This window comes from Schistocerca nitens, chromosome 5 (genome assembly GCF_023898315.1).
Source record: "Schistocerca nitens isolate TAMUIC-IGC-003100 chromosome 5, iqSchNite1.1, whole genome shotgun sequence".
Lineage (NCBI taxonomy): Eukaryota > Metazoa > Arthropoda > Insecta > Orthoptera > Acrididae > Schistocerca > Schistocerca nitens.
Window position 1 is genome coordinate 407,732,920 of NC_064618.1, and position 17,798 is coordinate 407,750,717.

Here is a 17,798-nt window from a genome sequence, read left to right on the forward strand (position 1 = left end):
GAACACTCGCACTGAAATATGTACGTGCTGAGTAACACATTTCTTACGAGGTGGTTAGGTTGTGGTGAAACCATCGAATGGCCCACGCGCTCTCCTGATACCACGCAGCTCGACTTCTTTTTGTGGGGTTACGTCAAGGATCGTGTGTACACAACGCCAGTCAATGACATTGCCACCTTCCGGGTTCGAATCATTGAAGCAATCAGAACTGTTTGCGATCTAACATCCCAAAGATATTCGACCTCACATGTGGTTCATCTTCGTCGAAATGTCTTGGCTCAAACTCGTCTAGGGGTTGAAATGCACGTGTCGCATTACACGCCCTAAACTACACACTTGTGACCCTTTTGTTAAACTGTCTGGCTGATGGCAAGTTAGCGAAATACAAAATGAACATAACATATAATAACAGTAAGAATAATATCGGGAACTAAATTAACGACCCATAAATGATGTAGGCCACACAGTTGCGATTTGGTTAAAATAATGTTTATTCCGAAACCAAACTAATAGCGAAATTGGTCGTGTATATAGTTACTGTTACACTCGAGAGCGTATCTATTAAATACAGTTTGATCATTCACAATCTCATCTCGAAACAGAAGTTCAGTACCTTCCTTAACTACACGAAAAGTTAAGAGTACACACCAGTCGCGCGGCTGCTCACCGCTCATAGACTAGGTCCGGCGACAACACACAATGCGACATTTTGTAAGTCGTTTGGCTTCCTAGATACCTAAAGACCGACTGCCCGCTTTCGCACCAGCACTCTCCTCTGTCCGTCCCCGGCCGCGTTTCCCGCGCTCAGATTATCCTCTCTCAACTGGCTGGGTCCATCTGATTGGCTACAGCTTATTCTACATTTTTTACATTTTAACACATTTAAACAATCAAAGCTTGACCACTTTCACGTTCTAAACAAAGTAACAATAATATCCATCACATAATAAAAATTAAATTCTTTTACATAAAACCAATACAATTTCCTTCTTAGGTTTGAATGCCACGTTCAGTAGCCTTGCACCAATTTGCTTTCTGATAAATACATAAATAACAAAAGTAAGTATTATGCAGTAAACTTTAAAACAAATATTCTATTACCTAATGATTCAATAAGGTATCATGCTATCATCGTTCAGAGTGTTTTGTGTGGAGGAAATGATGATCTGATGCATAACGGTAAATACTGATGATTTAAATGTACTACATCTTTTACACAAATAAAGTTACAGAGTTGATATTTACAGTGTTAGTTTTATCATGGTCTTCTATATGAAATGTCGGTCGCTAAGATTGACCACAGCGTTCAGATTTTAGCATTCAGGTCTTTGTTACAAAACTTATTAAATTCACTTTGACAGTAAAACGTAAACTATTACAAATATGATCAATATTCAAGTTTTATTGGGATCACCATGAAAATTTATGGAGGATGGCAGATTTAAATTACTGTGTCTCGATGCCCTTACTACTGCATTAAATAGTTTTCGTAAATGTTTCCCTTTATGGCTGATCTTAGGTCCGCCATATTTAACGCTCCTACGTCTCCTTGGCCACAAACGGCTTCTATGGGTTTCCCTATGACGCAATAATCGTCTGTCTGATTCGCACACTACAGCTCTTAGGCCTCAGTAGACAATGGACAACGCCCGGGTTCCCGGGTTCGATTCCCGGCGGGGTCAGGGATTTTCTCTGCCTCGTGATGGCTGGGTGTTGTGTGATGTCCTTAGGTTAGTTAGGTTTAAGTAGTTCTAAGTTATAGGGGACTGATGACCATAGATAAGTCCCATAGTGCTCAGAGCCATTTGAACCATTTGACAATGGACATCTCTGAGTTTCCCCATCTCGTGGTGAATCTGTGCTCTTTGTGGCACGCAGTTCTGGATGACAGGGTTCGTTTCACAATCCCTGTAGGCCGACTCTTTCGGCCATATATTTAAATGGGAGCGCAGTGCTCGTTAACTCATAACTCCCTGCCTGCATCTACACCCTGGCGGCATCCTCCTCTCACGTAAAATAAGGATGTCTGGACACTTTTGATAAGATACAATATTTATGTGTTTCAAACCTCATAGTCACTCACAGTTACAATTTTCACATAGTTGCATTCATGAAAGCTTATTTACAACGTTGCATATTATCCTGTCTAGACCATGTTATCTCGCTCGCAGCCACATTTATGTCATGTGTTCCCTTGTCAGCTACCGATAGTAAGCATTATATGCATTCGTCTTGTCTGACGAGCTAAATGTCGTCCACTTATTGAAACGGATTTTTCCCATTCAGCATATCTTCTTCTTCATGCGTAATTCTATATACACAAATGACATTGTTATAAGCAGTGAACAAGCATCAGTAGTCTACATTCCTCTGCAGAGTTTATAGCTATTGCGTACTGTTTGCATGGGGACTGGGAATACGTGTCAGTCAGCAGAGCTTATTCACAACATTTTTTTTCCCTCTAATATTCATTTTCCTCTGCGTGGTCTAATTTAACTGAACACCCTTTTTTCGTCACGGAGAATTCATTTCGTTTTGCCTGCTTACCATACAAATTGGTATTTTTTGTAGCGGCGTACGAAAGGTCGCATCGACGGCGCTTATTGTACCGGTAAAGTGCCCAAACGTCGTCGTAGCGGTGTGCGTTTAATTTCGGAAGGAATGTACCAGTCACGTCCAATAACGCGGCACGCGTTTCATTCGCGGTAATTGTGCGACGCTGTAATTACAATAGAAGCAAGCAAGTGTAAGTCTAGTTGGCTCTAGCGGAAACAGTCTGTGCTCGAAACACCTTAAAAAGGGGGAAAAACTGCTAGTACAAACAGTCGCAAAGTCGAGGACTGTTTCTGATCATTGCACACTAAATTGAATTCCTGTGTTTTTCTTATCCGTGCTTACGAGTGCTGTTAACTACTACGTCGTGCGGTTCCCACTGTGGTAGCAACCAGTAAAAATCCTTATTTCTGTAATGAGTTCCACTGGCCGATGCGGCAAATGCCCTGAGCAGGTATGATTGAAACCATTACTTTTTACGTACACGAGACTTCACATGAACTAATAATTATCCTTTTTTTGCTCAAATTCGTTTCGTGTCGCATTCAGGACAGTGAAATCGTGTATACGAACTCACTGTTAGTCATAATATAGATGCTAATAAGAGAGACAAACTACGCATTTAGTTTTTAGTCAGCTCTTAGTTCGAAGCCTTTCTAACAACAGTGATTGGAAACATCATTCTTCTTCCACCTACTGCTGAGATTTACTTAGCTCTTGGAAACTGCAAGACTTCTTTTTTGAATTCAGATTGTAATGTTAAGCGGTAGTACAGGAACTCAAATTTTGTGGTCCGTTCATAGTAACGTCCTCTTTACGTGAATGATATACTGCGATGCGTTTTCGAAAAGGTCTTGAGAAGGGGAGTGGATTACCGAACAAAAAAATTTAGGGTCTTATTTAAAATATTAGAGCTGCTGTTCTTTTATTCGTATGAAACGTACGAGAAAGCCAGTTACGCTGGTAAATGACCCCCAGGGTAGCTAAGCATTTCTTTGATACATATTTCATTTTGCTTCTCGACAAAGTATTTTTTAGTATGGTCCAGATGGATGGAACATCTTCAAAATATTTCAAATTATACCACTTATTTTTTTTATGGGAGCAATATTGTTATTACTGTGAGCCATAGTGCGCAAATGACACTCAAAACTGACAATATATTAACATTATTTATGGCTATTTGATCATGTAAACAAAGGTCAAAATAAAGAAGAAAACAATAATTTTCTCATTCTTCAGCTTGCGTTTCTTAGGGGCGGCCCACTTCTACTGTTTTTCGCAACCCGAGACCGACCACGTTCGGTTCGCTCTTCCTCGCCTCTGATCCTCTAATCAGCTCTCCGATAGGGCTTGTTAGCAGCCGCGCCTCCGGTCGATGGCCTTTTCTTGCACCTACCAAGTTCTCAAGTCCATATTGCGAAAGGTCGAAGACACCCTTAGCTTACGATCAGACCGATGCGATCAGTCACTAGCTGGTATTCACGTGCTACTATTAAAGCGCACGTTCTTAAAATGCAACTAAACTTGACAAGATCGTCACGGAGGGCTAAGAAGGGACAATGTGTTTCCATTTACTTCCACATAAATACAAAGTGTATCGATGGTACAATACAGTACATACCATACTTCTGGAAAGTGTCACTAAACTATCGACTTTGTCTGCTATAAAACAAGTTTCACAAGCACGATGATTATGCTTCCAATCTCCGCAAGCCGCATTGGCAAACTCAAGACTGGTTTTCCTTCTTTATTGTTGCCTCAGATATTAAAATAGTCAGTGGACAATCCCGTGATTTTACTTTGTTGAGCTCATGCTCGCTTCCTATAGAAAATAAATTTTGAAACATTTACGAAATTTTGTCGCTCTAGATACTATTTTAATCTTGAGTTTACATCTCCCAGGTGAGATACATGCAACGTGTACACTAAAATATATATTTCCATCAATAACTAAAGCACAGCGGTCATCAGAATCCTGAAGAAATGTTGAACTAAGATACAAACAGCTGCACTCATCAAATCGAACTCCAATAATTACCAAGATGAGGATATGTTAGCCATTACGTTTGGCCTGCAGCTGACACTTCCATGTCCCATTTATGCAACCGAGATATGTTATTACAGGAGAAAGCCCTGAACTTTTCGGCACACGAAACATCGACAGTGGAAAGGCCACCACGTATTTATGGGACGAAACAGACGTAAAATATGGATCTTTGAGATTGCGTTTGATTTAACGCTTTGCGCCTTAAACGTAAACGTTGTAGCGTGGAATTTAGGTGGTCTGTATTAATGTTTTATTTTCATGCGAGAGACCATTTTACCAAGACAAGCGTCATAATTTCAAAACCAAAGGTTCTTTGTGGCCCGAATAAACTTGACAGACCTTGAAAACATACAACAGCTTTTTGAAATAATGACAATAATAAGAATAATGAACCCCGTGGAGGCCCGGGAAAAGAATAGTCGTCCGGTATGTTCTGCCAGTCGTAAAACGCGACGAAAAGGACAAACCACTAATAGGGCTAACCCCCCTTTTAGTGTGATTAGTTGGTTCAGGACAGAACTAACGAAGCCTCGGACAAGCGCTGTCATGGTCGGGGACGACGCTTGAACCCGATGCCCGTCCACAATGGTAACGCCACTGCTGGCCACACAGAAAACGATTTAAATCCAAATAGAGGTGTTTTGCAGGATAAGCTTCCTGCAACCACTCTAGAAGGAAAACAAAGACAGAGGATGAGAAGGTCAGATGAAGTTAACCAACACCTCATGTTCTGTTATTACCAAGCAACAAACTTAGGAACCAACTCAACTGGATACAGATCACAAGTATACACAACATTTATTACCAGATACCCAGAATTAAAATTTTTAACAGAGCAGCGACTAGCTGTTCAGATCCGTGTAGTAATCAAAAATAAGAGGACACCCCAGTCAGCATTAGAAAACTTTAAACAACAAGTACAACAAATTCTGGAACAAAATAATGTGCAATCAGAAGAAGAAGAAAATACAGTAATGGACTCAAACATCCCAGAGCAAACAAACAAAGAACAACACGCACCAATTAAACAATCAGAGGAAAACGAAATCTTAAGACAGCTACCAGAACAAGCACAAATAGAACATGAAGTGACACACATGTTAGATATAGAAGAAAAATTTCAGCTGACATATATTGAATACAAAGACACAAATACAGACATTACACCATTCTCGCATAGACCGCCAAATAACCCACAAGTCGAAACAACAATAAAAACTATCAACACAATCATACACAACAAAATAAATGAAAACACAACTATGGAAAAGTTACAACTACTGGTTTATATAGGAGCACTCACTACACTAAATATACACACTAGGCAGAGATCAGAACCAACCAACACACAGAAGAAGCCCACAGAACCAGCATGGCAACACAAACTACAGATCAGAATAGAAAAACTGAGAAAACGGACAGCTAACACAATTTATAGGAAATGAAATATCAGATAAAAAACGAAAAAGGTTAGGTAAAATGTCACAACAAGAAGCTATAGAGCAATTAGATGAGAAGAAGCAGAAATTACAAGCATTGGCCAAACGACTTAGAAGATACAAAAAAAGTGAAAATAGAAGGAAAGACAACCAAACATTCAACACAAACCAAAAGAAATTTTACCAGACAATAGATAACACGCACATTAAAATGGACAATCCACCAAGTATAACAGACATGGAACACTTCTGGAGCAACATATGGTCAAACCCGGTACAACATAACAGACATGCACTGTGGATACAAGCTGAAACAGACACATACAAGATGAAACTACAAATGCCTGAAGTATAATTTTGCAACATGACGTCACCCGAGCAATTAACTCTACGCACAATTGGAAAGTTCCTGGAAAAGATAAAATAGCAAATTTCTGGCTAAAGAAGTTCACCTCAACACATTCACATCCAACTAAATTATTTAACAGTTACATTGAAGACCCATACACAGTCCCTGATACACTTACACAAGGAATAACTTATCTGAAACCTAAAGATCAAGCAGACACAACAAACCCAGCAAAATATCACCCCATAACATGCCTACCAACAATATAAAAAATATTAACATCAGTCATTACACAGAAATTAATGGCACATACACCACAGAACAAAATTATAAATGAAGAACAGAAAGGCTGCTGCACGAGCACGAGGATGTAAAGAGTAACTGATAATAGATGCAGAGGTGACATATCAAGCTAAAACTAAACAAAGGTCGCTACACTACGCATACATTGATTACCAAAAAGCTTTTGATAGTGTACCCCACTCATAGTTACTACAGATATTGAAAATATACAAAGTAGATCCTAAATTGATACAGTTCCTAAACATAGTAATGAAAAATTGGAAAACCACACTTAATATCCAAACAAACTCAAATAATATCACATCACAGCCAATACACATTAAGCATGGAATATACCAAGGAGACTCATTAAGTCCTTTCTGGTTCTGCCTTGCTCTGAACCCACTATCCAACATGCTAAATAAAACAAATTATGGATATAATATTACTGGAACATACCAACACAAAATCACACATTTGCTATACATGGATGATCTAAAACTACTGGTAGCAACAAATCAACAACTTAACCAATTACTAAAGATAACAGAAGTATTCAGCAATGATATAAATATGGCTTTTGGGACAGACAAATGTAAGAAAAATAGCATAGTCAAGGGAAAACACACTAAACAAGAACATTACATGATGGATAACCACAGCGACTGCATAGAAGTGATTGAAAAAACGATGCCTATTAATATCTACGATACATACAAAAATAGGAATAGATAATGCAAATATGAAAGAAGAACTAAAAGAAAAATATAGGCAAAGACTAACAAAAATACTGAAAACAGAACTGACAGCAAGAAACAAGACAAAAGCTATAAATACTTTTGCTATACCAATATTGACCTACTTATCTGGAGTAGTGAAATGGAGTAACACAGGCCTAGAAGCACTCAATACACTTACATGATCACAATGCCACAAATATAGAACACATCACATACATTCAGCAACAGAAAGATTCACATTAAGCGGAAAGGAAGGAGGAAGGGGATTTATCGACATAAAAACCTAAATTATGGACAGGTAGACAATTTAAGAAAATTCTTCATAGAACGAGCAGAAACTAGCAAAATACACAAAGCAATCACTCGTATAAATACATCGGCTACACCATTGCAATTTCATAACCACTTCTACAACCCTTTAGATCACATAACATCAACAGATACGAAGAAAGTAAAATTGTAAAAAGAAAACACTACATGGCAAGTACCCGTATCATCTAACACAGCCACACTTCAATCAAGACGCATCCAACATATGGCTAAGAAAAGGCAATATATACAGTGAGACAGAAGGATTCATGAGTGCAATACAGGATCAAACAATAAACACCAGATATTACAGCAAGCATATTACTAAAGATCCCGATACCACAACAGATAAATGTAAACAAACTGCCTATTGGCTTCTGTCTCGGGTTCTTCGGCCGACGTTCATCTAATGATTTTTCTGACGTTTCGCCAGCACGAGTGGCTGGCATTGTCAAAGCTTCACCCTCCATTGCCGGTGGTGAACTGGAGCCGAGCTCGCGGGCGCAGGCTATATGTACCTGGCGCGCCAACGTCCGAGGGCTTCTCCGCGGTCATTTCCGGTGCGGTTCTCCTCTTGCTACCTGCGACGGTCGTTCGCTGCAGTACGGGAAGCCAGGATCCGTTGACCTTAAGGCTTTCCTCTTTCTTGTTCAAACTGTTCGCGTGTTTTTGTATTTCTACAGCTTCTCTGAACAAGCGCGTGTGATAGTGCTTCTCTACAGCCAGAACTTCCGTGTCGGCGAATTTTATTACATGGTCGGTCTCATTCAGTGCGTGCTCTGCCACGGCCGATTTCTCCACCTGCCCCAACCTGCAATGTCGCTTATGCTCTTTGATCCTGGTGTTAATGGAAAAGTTTATGTCGGAATGACTGGAAGGTGCTTAGCAAGAGGGTAGTGAAACGTCTGGGGCAACAACAGGAAATCCGGGGTTACCGTCGTTGGCGGGGCACGGAGGTAAAAGCCCACGATTCGTTGGATGAGGAGCCATACGTTTTGTTTCAGGGGGCACGTAAGACGGTGCTCGTCAGTGTCTTCGAGCTGACAGTCAGGGCAGAGTGGGGAGGTGGCCAGTCCTATGCGATAAAGTCGGCTATTAGTCGGGAATTTTCGATAGACTAAAACATACCAGAGTGCAGACACAGACGACGGTAAAAAGGGTGCATGCACACACCCCCAAACCGTGCGCCAGTTAATGTCAGGATGCTGTAGCACCATGGGGTCGCAAGGATTGGACAGCAGAAACAAACGATAATAATCTTTGGTACGGTGAGGACGGGTGACTGGAAGATCGGCCCGAACGTAGCTGAGTTCTATGAAACAATTGGCGACGTGGTACAATAATGGAGAAATAGGTGCCACATTGATCGGTGGATCGAGAGAAGCTGGTCGGAGGATATCTAAGAGACTGCGTGTTAAGGACGGGACCGGCCCCTGCCAGTGCCGCAACAGAGTGTGGACAAAGAGTGCAGAAGATCGTGCCCGCACGTTGACGAGTCCGAGGCCACCTTTTGCAGGAGGCAGTGTTAGAGTGTTGTAGCGGACTTTGAAAAGTGCCCCTGCTGACACGAAATATCCAAAGGCTGATTGGATGCGGCGGCCAAGGAGTAACGGCATTGGGAGGATCTGGGCGACGTGTACCAGTTTAGGGGCGACATACATGTTGACATAGGACACACGTTGGAGTTGGTTTAAGTTACGGTGCACTTGAACGCGGACATGGTGCCGAATCGACTGCAAAAGCCGCCGGTAAGCCAGGGCCACTGTGCGGTGTGTGGAGCTCGTAAATTCGATACCCAAGTAACGAAGGGTGGCACCGACTGGGAGTGGGGTCGGCACCATAGCCGGGAGGCCGCGCCCAATGTGCATCATAGTCGATTTACGGACGTTAAGAATGCTACCAGCAAGACGTCCATACTGGTGGATCCAATGGATGGCGTCATTGAGTTCCGTGGAGGAGCGGGTGAGAAAGAGGAGATCGTCCGCATAAGCCCTACAGCGAAAGGTGTAGTCACGCAAAGTGAGGCCCTGCAGTCTAGAGGTAAGTCCAGTGATGAGGGGCTCAAGTGCAATGGCATATAATAAAGTAGACATAGGGCATCCTTGACGCACAGAGCGGCGTATAGGGATCGGTCCTACAAGCCTCCCATTGACTTGTACCATCGAGACCGCGGGAAGCAGTAACCGGCGAATGGCATCGACAAAAGGCAATGGGAACCCCATACGTGTCGCCACCATGAGGAGGAATGGGTGTCGAACGCGATCAAAGGCACTCGTGAAATCGACGGATACCAGTGCTGCACGAAGGCGACAAACCGACGCCAGTGCAATGAGGTCACGGCATTCTCCTAGGGCTGTTTGTAAGGTGGCCCCACAACCACGTGCAGTCTGCTCAGGTGAAAGGACCGTAGGTAAGACGGTACGTAAGCGCGCTGCTAAGAGCCGTGCATAGATTTTATAGTCTGCATTCAGTAGTGTAAGGGGGCGATATGCAGAGACATGAGACCCTCCCTTCGGTTTAGGCACAGGTAGAAGAATGCCAGTGACGAATTCAGGTGGAATTGGGAAGGACGGAGTAAAGAGTTCCTGAATCATTTCCGTCCAGCGAGGAAGCATTAACGTGGTGAACGCCCGGTAAAACTCCACTGGGAGACCATCGGGTCCGGGTGATTTGTTCTTGGCCCCTTTGTTGATCGCATCTACCACCTCTTCTGCGGTGATTGCAGACATCATGGACGTTGACTCCGCTGCGGTGAGGGTCCGATCAGGGGAAGGACGGAGATCATCAGGAATGGGCGTCGCCATCGGTTCATCATCATAAAATTGGCGATAATGATCAGCAAAGGCAGACACCACTGCCGCCTGTGTTGTGTGGTGAACACCATCGGAGGTCGTGATATTGGGGACAAAAAGTCGACGTCGACGATTATGGTCGGATGCGGCATGGATTGTGGATGGGGTTTCGTCGTGGAGGAGGTCTTGTCGTCGGGAACGCACCACGACACCATGCAGTCGTGCACGTTGAAGAGAGAGGAGACGAGCTTTAGTACGCTGTCGTTCCCTATGGGTGTCTGGTGATGGAGGGAGCGCATCGAGCTCACGGAGGACGGCGTAGTGAAAATTTGTGGTGTCTCGATGCCATGCTGCTGCTTCCTTGCCACATTGTATGAAGGCCTTTCTGATCGCAGGTTTGGCACATTTGAGCCACCAATGGAACGTGGATGTGTACTGCGGAAGGCGTCTTTCGCAAGACGCCCATGTAGTGGCAATACATTGTCGGCAGTGTGGATCATTAAGGAGGGAGGTATTAAGCTTCCAGTAACCTCTGCCGCGCCACACTGACTGAGGTGGCAGAGCCAGGGAGCAAATGACGGCGCAGTGGTCCGAAAATGCAAGGGGCCAACGTTCAGCTTGGGCGACTTCATTGCCAAGGTGGGCAGAGACATAAAACCGGTCCAGTCTGCTCGCAGAATGTGCTGTATAATGCGTAAAACCGGGGGTATTGCCATGAATTTTCTCCCAAACGTCCACTAGATGAAAATCTTCGATTAAGGTGAGCAGCGCCGGGCATGGCGAATAACCAGGCACTTGGTCCTGCGGATGGAGGACACAGTTAAAATCGCCTCCCATGATAAGGCGATCATATCGTCCAGAAAACAGGGGCGCCACGTCATGTCCGAAGAAGGTGGACCGCTGCCGACGGTTCGTGGAGCCAGACGGAGCGTAGATATTGATGACGCGCGTGTCGAAGATGGTAACAGCCATGCCTCTTCCACAGGGAAGGATTGTCGTGTCCTTGAGTGGGATTCCTTCGCGTATGTAGAAAGCCACTCCACGCCCTGATTGATCACATGTGGAAGTGTATGAGTCGTAGCCGTAGACTGGTGGTAGGGTGGCAACGCGTACTTCCTGAAGAAGGGCGACGTCGACGTCAGAGGCCCGAAGCATGTCACATAGGAGTTGCAGCTTGGGTGCAGTGCCGATCATGTTGATGTTCAGTGTGGCAAACCGGTACGTTTGTTTCAGTGGTGGTGGACGCGCATCTACCATCACCAAGGGGAGGGCACCGACAGGAAGTCCCGTCCCATCGGCTGCAATGCCTCGCTTTTGATGTTAACAGGCAGCCTTGTCCGGCGGAGGCAACTCATCCGGAGGAGGGGGCGTATCTTCCTCAACGTCGTCGGCCCATGTTCCTGTGCCGTGGGTCTGTCCAATGTCCATGGGAATGGCGTCGTGGTGAGAGAGATCTGTAGTTGTCGGCGGGGAGACAGGCGTCTCAACCTGCGCACCGATCGTTACATTGTGCGTGGCAACCTCCATGGTGGTCCCGTCCTGCGAAACGTCTTGTTCATCTTGAAAGTTGTCCGCCGACCTCTGTGTGGAAATGTCGGCTGGCTGGGTGTCGTCGTCGTCGTCGTCGCGGGTGGCGACGCTTTGAGAGCCCGTGGGTGAACGGCGACGGCGTTTGCGCCTACGTGGCGAGCGTTGTTTGCGCACGTGTTCCTCAGTGTCGGACGACGGCAAGGAGGAGCGTCGACCTGGTTCGAAGGCGTCGGTGGGGACAATGAAATTGTCAAACAGGTGTTGTGAAGAAGTACTGTTCTCCTCAGCTTCCGGTGCGGGAGCCTGTTCGGCGGCAAGGTTGTCAGGTGGGACGTCCGCACCGTCCAAAGGTGACTGGGACGGTGGGACGTGCCGATCGGAAGGACCGGGCGACGGACTGGACGAAACTGTAGACGTGGCAAGAGCCGCTGCGTAAGTGACCGGTAGGGCGGTCATCGTGGGTGTGACGGACGCTTCCGACAACGGGAGCTGCGCGACACGTCGTTGAATGCATTCAGACCGTAGGTGACCTTCTTTCCCGCAACCGGAACAGGTCCGAGGTTGGCCGTCGTACATTATAATGGCACGGCAGCCTCCGATACGTAGATAGGAAGGCACGTGTTTCTGCAACTCGATGCGGACCTGTCTAACACCGTTTAAAACGGGATAGGTTTGAAATTGTACCCAACGTTCGGCAACATGTTCCAGAACGTTGCCATAGGGACGGAGCGCCTCGATGACGACGTCTGCAGGTAGTTCGAACGGCAGTTCGAAGATCCGTATCGTCCGTGTGCCGAGACCTGCGTGATCGACGGTAACGGGTCCGACGTTGCCGTCGGAATGACAGAAGCGCAGTCCACGTTTTGCCTCTTGAAGCACCTTGTCGCACGCCGCATCGTTGATCATTTTGATGTAGACGGTACTGCTAACTATGGACAAGTGGATACCAATTAGATCCGTTGGTGGTATCTTAACTTCATCGCGTATAAATCGTTCTACCTCCAGGGCCTTGGGTCGGGCGAAGTCGGAACAAAAGTTGAAACGTAATGTCTTCTTCCGATAGTTGTGCGCCATGGTGGTCTAGAAGGGAAAACGGCACTTACAGCGGCCGAAGTAAACACAAACACACCGTGCGCTCCTCGCCCGCAGCGCTCTGGCGCGCGACCGCCTCGCAGCACTGCCGGCGGCAGACTGTTTTTAAAACTTAGAACTACTTAAACCTAACTAACCTAAGGACATCACACACACACCCATGCCCGAGGCAGGATTCGAACCTGCGACCGTAGCAGTCCCGCGGTTCCGGACTGCAGCGCCAGAACCGCTAGACCACCGCGGCCGGCAGCCAATCGACTTAGAAGATACAAAAAAAGTGAAAATAGAAGGAAAGACAACCAAACATTCAACACAAACCAAAAGAAATTTTACCAGACAATAGATAACACGCACATTAAAATGGACAATCCACCAAGTATAACAGACATGGAACACTTCTGGAGCAACATATGGTCAAACCCGGTACAACATAACAGACATGCACTGTGGATACAAGCTGAAACAGACACATACAAGATGAAACTACAAATGCCTGAAGTATAATTTTGCAACATGACGTCACCCGAGCAATTAACTCTACGCACAATTGGAAAGTTCCTGGAAAAGATAAAATAGCAAATTTCTGGCTAAAGAAGTTCACCTCAACACATTCACATCCAACTAAATTATTTAACAGTTACATTGAAGACCCATACACAGTCCCTGATACACTTACACAAGGAATAACTTATCTGAAACCTAAAGATCAAGCAGACACAACAAACCCAGCAAAATATCACCCCATAACATGCCTACCAACAATATAAAAAATATTAACATCAGTCATTACACAGAAATTAATGGCACATACACCACAGAACAAAATTATAAATGAAGAACAGAAAGGCTGCTGCACGAGCACGAGGATGTAAAGAGTAACTGATAATAGATGCAGAGGTGACATATCAAGCTAAAACTAAACAAAGGTCGCTACACTACGCATACATTGATTACCAAAAAGCTTTTGATAGTGTACCCCACTCATAGTTACTACAGATATTGAAAATATACAAAGTAGATCCTAAATTGATACAGTTCCTAAACATAGTAATGAAAAATTGGAAAACCACACTTAATATCCAAACAAACTCAAATAATATCACATCACAGCCAATACACATTAAGCATGGAATATACCAAGGAGACTCATTAAGTCCTTTCTGGTTCTGCCTTGCTCTGAACCCACTATCCAACATGCTAAATAAAACAAATTATGGATATAATATTACTGGAACATACCAACACAAAATCACACATTTGCTATACATGGATGATCTAAAACTACTGGTAGCAACAAATCAACAACTTAACCAATTACTAAAGATAACAGAAGTATTCAGCAATGATATAAATATGGCTTTTGGGACAGACAAATGTAAGAAAAATAGCATAGTCAAGGGAAAACACACTAAACAAGAACATTACATGATGGATAACCACAGCGACTGCATAGAAGTGATTGAAAAAACGATGCCTATTAATATCTACGATACATACAAAAATAGGAATAGATAATGCAAATATGAAAGAAGAACTAAAAGAAAAATATAGGCAAAGACTAACAAAAATACTGAAAACAGAACTGACAGCAAGAAACAAGACAAAAGCTATAAATACTTTTGCTATACCAATATTGACCTACTTATCTGGAGTAGTGAAATGGAGTAACACAGGCCTAGAAGCACTCAATACACTTACATGATCACAATGCCACAAATATAGAACACATCACATACATTCAGCAACAGAAAGATTCACATTAAGCGGAAAGGAAGGAGGAAGGGGATTTATCGACATAAAAACCTAAATTATGGACAGGTAGACAATTTAAGAAAATTCTTCATAGAACGAGCAGAAACTAGCAAAATACACAAAGCAATCACTCGTATAAATACATCGGCTACACCATTGCAATTTCATAACCACTTCTACAACCCTTTAGATCACATAACATCAACAGATACGAAGAAAGTAAAATTGTAAAAAGAAAACACTACATGGCAAGTACCCGTATCATCTAACACAGCCACACTTCAATCAAGACGCATCCAACATATGGCTAAGAAAAGGCAATATATACAGTGAGACAGAAGGATTCATGAGTGCAATACAGGATCAAACAATAAACACCAGATATTACAGCAAGCATATTACTAAAGATCCCGATACCACAACAGATAAATGTAAACAAACTGCCTATTGGCTTCTGTCTCGGGTTCTTCGGCCGACGTTCATCTAATGATTTTTCTGACGTTTCGCCAGCACGAGTGGCTGGCATTGTCAAAGCTTCACCCTCCATTGCCGGTGGTGAACTGGAGCCGAGCTCGCGGGCGCAGGCTATATGTACCTGGCGCGCCAACGTCCGAGGGCTTCTCCGCGGTCATTTCCGGTGCGGTTCTCCTCTTGCTACCTGCGACGGTCGTTCGCTGCAGTACGGGAAGCCAGGATCCGTTGACCTTAAGGCTTTCCTCTTTCTTGTTCAAACTGTTCGCGTGTTTTTGTATTTCTACAGCTTCTCTGAACAAGCGCGTGTGATAGTGCTTCTCTACAGCCAGAACTTCCGTGTCGGCGAATTTTATTACATGGTCGGTCTCATTCAGTGCGTGCTCTGCCACGGCCGATTTCTCCACCTGCCCCAACCTGCAATGTCGCTTATGCTCTTTGATCCTGGTGTTAATGGAAAAGTTTATGTCGGAATGACTGGAAGATCCATTAACACCAGGATCAAAGAGCATAAGCGACATTGCAGGTTGGGGCAGGTGGAGAAATCGGCCGTGGCAGAGCACGCACTGAATGAGACCGACCATGTAATAAAATTCGCCGACACGGAAGTTCTGGCTGTAGAGAAGCACTATCACACGCGCTTGTTCAGAGAAGCTGTAGAAATACAAAAACACGCGAACAGTTTGAAAAAGAAAGAGGAAAGCCTTAAGGTCAACGGATCCTGGCTTCCCGTACTGCAGCGAACGACCGTCGCAGGTAGCAAGAGGAGAACCGCACCGGAAATGACCGCGGAGAAGCCCTCGGACGTTGGCGCGCCAGGTACATATAGCCTGCGCCCGCGAGCTCGGCTCCAGTTCACCACCGGCAATGGAGGGTGAAGCTTTGACAATGCCAGCCACTCGTGCTGGCGAAACGTCAGAAAAATCATTAGATGAACGTCGGCCGAAGAACCCGAGACAGAAGCCAATAGGCAGTTTGTCAACAAGTGGCCACGAAAGCCTCAACAATTTTGTAGATAAATGTAGACTTTGCAAACAGCAAATAGAAACAGTGGATCACATCACAAGCGGATGTACAATACTAGCAAATACAGAATACACCAAAAGACATGACAATGTAGCAAAAATAATACATCAACAATGAAACTTCTTGGCAGATTACAACTGTGTGCCCGACCGAGACTCGGACTCGGGACCTTTGCCTTTCGCGGGCAAGTGCTCTACCAACTGAGCTACCGAAGCACGACTCACACCCGGTACTCACAGCTTTATTTCTGCCACTACCTCGTCTCCTACCTTCCAAACTTTACAGAAGCTCTCCTGCGAACCTTGCAGAACTAGCACTCCTGAAAGAAAGGATATTGCGGAGACATGGCTTAGCCACAGAGTGGGGGATGTTTCCAGAATGAGATTTTCACTCTGCAGCGGAGTGTACGCTGATATGAAACTTCCTGGCAGATTAAAATTGTGTGCCCGACCGAGACTCGAACTCGGGACCTTTGCCTTTCGCGGGCAAGTGCTCTACCAACTGAGCTACCGAAGCACGACTCACGCCCGGTACTCACAGCTTTACTTCTGGCAGTACCTCGTTTCCTACCTTCCAAACTTTACAGAAGCTCTCCTGCGAACCTTGCAGAACTAGCACTCCTGAAAGAAAGGATATTGCGGAGACATGGCTTAGCCATGTCTGTGAGTACCGGGCGTGAGTCGTGCTTCGGTAGCTCAGTTGGTAGAGCACTTGCCCACGAAAGGCAAAGGTCCCGAGTTCGAGTCTCGGTCGGGCATACAGTTTTAATCTGCCAGGGAGTTTCATATCAGCGCACACTCCGCTGCAGAGTGAAAATCTGATTCTGGAAACATCCCCCAGGCTGTGGCTAAGCCATGTCTCCGCAATATCCTTTCTTTCAGGAGTGCTAGTTCTGCAAGGTTCGCAGGAGAGCTTCTGTAAAGTTTGGAAGGTAGGAGACGAGGTACTGCCAGAAGTAAAGCTGTGAGTACCGGGCGTGAGTCGTGCTTCGTTCGCTCAGTTGGTAGAGCACTTGCCCGCGAAAGGCAAAGGTCCCGAGTTCGAGTCTCGGTCGGGCACACAGTTTTAATCTGCCAGGAAGTTTCATATCAGCGCACACTCCGCTGCAGAGTGAAAATCTCATTCTGGAATACATGAACAACTTGCCATACAACATAAACTAATAAAACAACACGTTCCCATGTACAAGTATGCACCAAAAAATGTGCTGGAGAATGATGAATACAAATTATACTGGAACAGAACCATTATAACAGCTAAAACAATACCACATAACGAATCTCACATCATACTCACCAATAAAAAGAAGAAATTAACACAACTAATCGAAATATCCATACCCAATACAACAAATATACAGAAGGAAACAGGAGAAAAAATTGAAAAATACATCCAACTGGCTGAGGAAGTCAA

General features: G+C 44.5%; 1 non-coding gene across 1 annotated transcript; it reads left to right on the forward strand.

The window, feature by feature from the left end:
* The first annotated feature begins 17,068 nt into the window (after positions 1 to 17,068).
* Positions 17,069 to 17,143, forward strand: Trnas-cga (transfer RNA serine (anticodon CGA)). Its single transcript has one exon. It is a non-coding gene; the product is annotated as a tRNA-Ser (tRNA).
* The last annotated feature ends 655 nt before the right edge of the window (positions 17,144 to 17,798 follow it).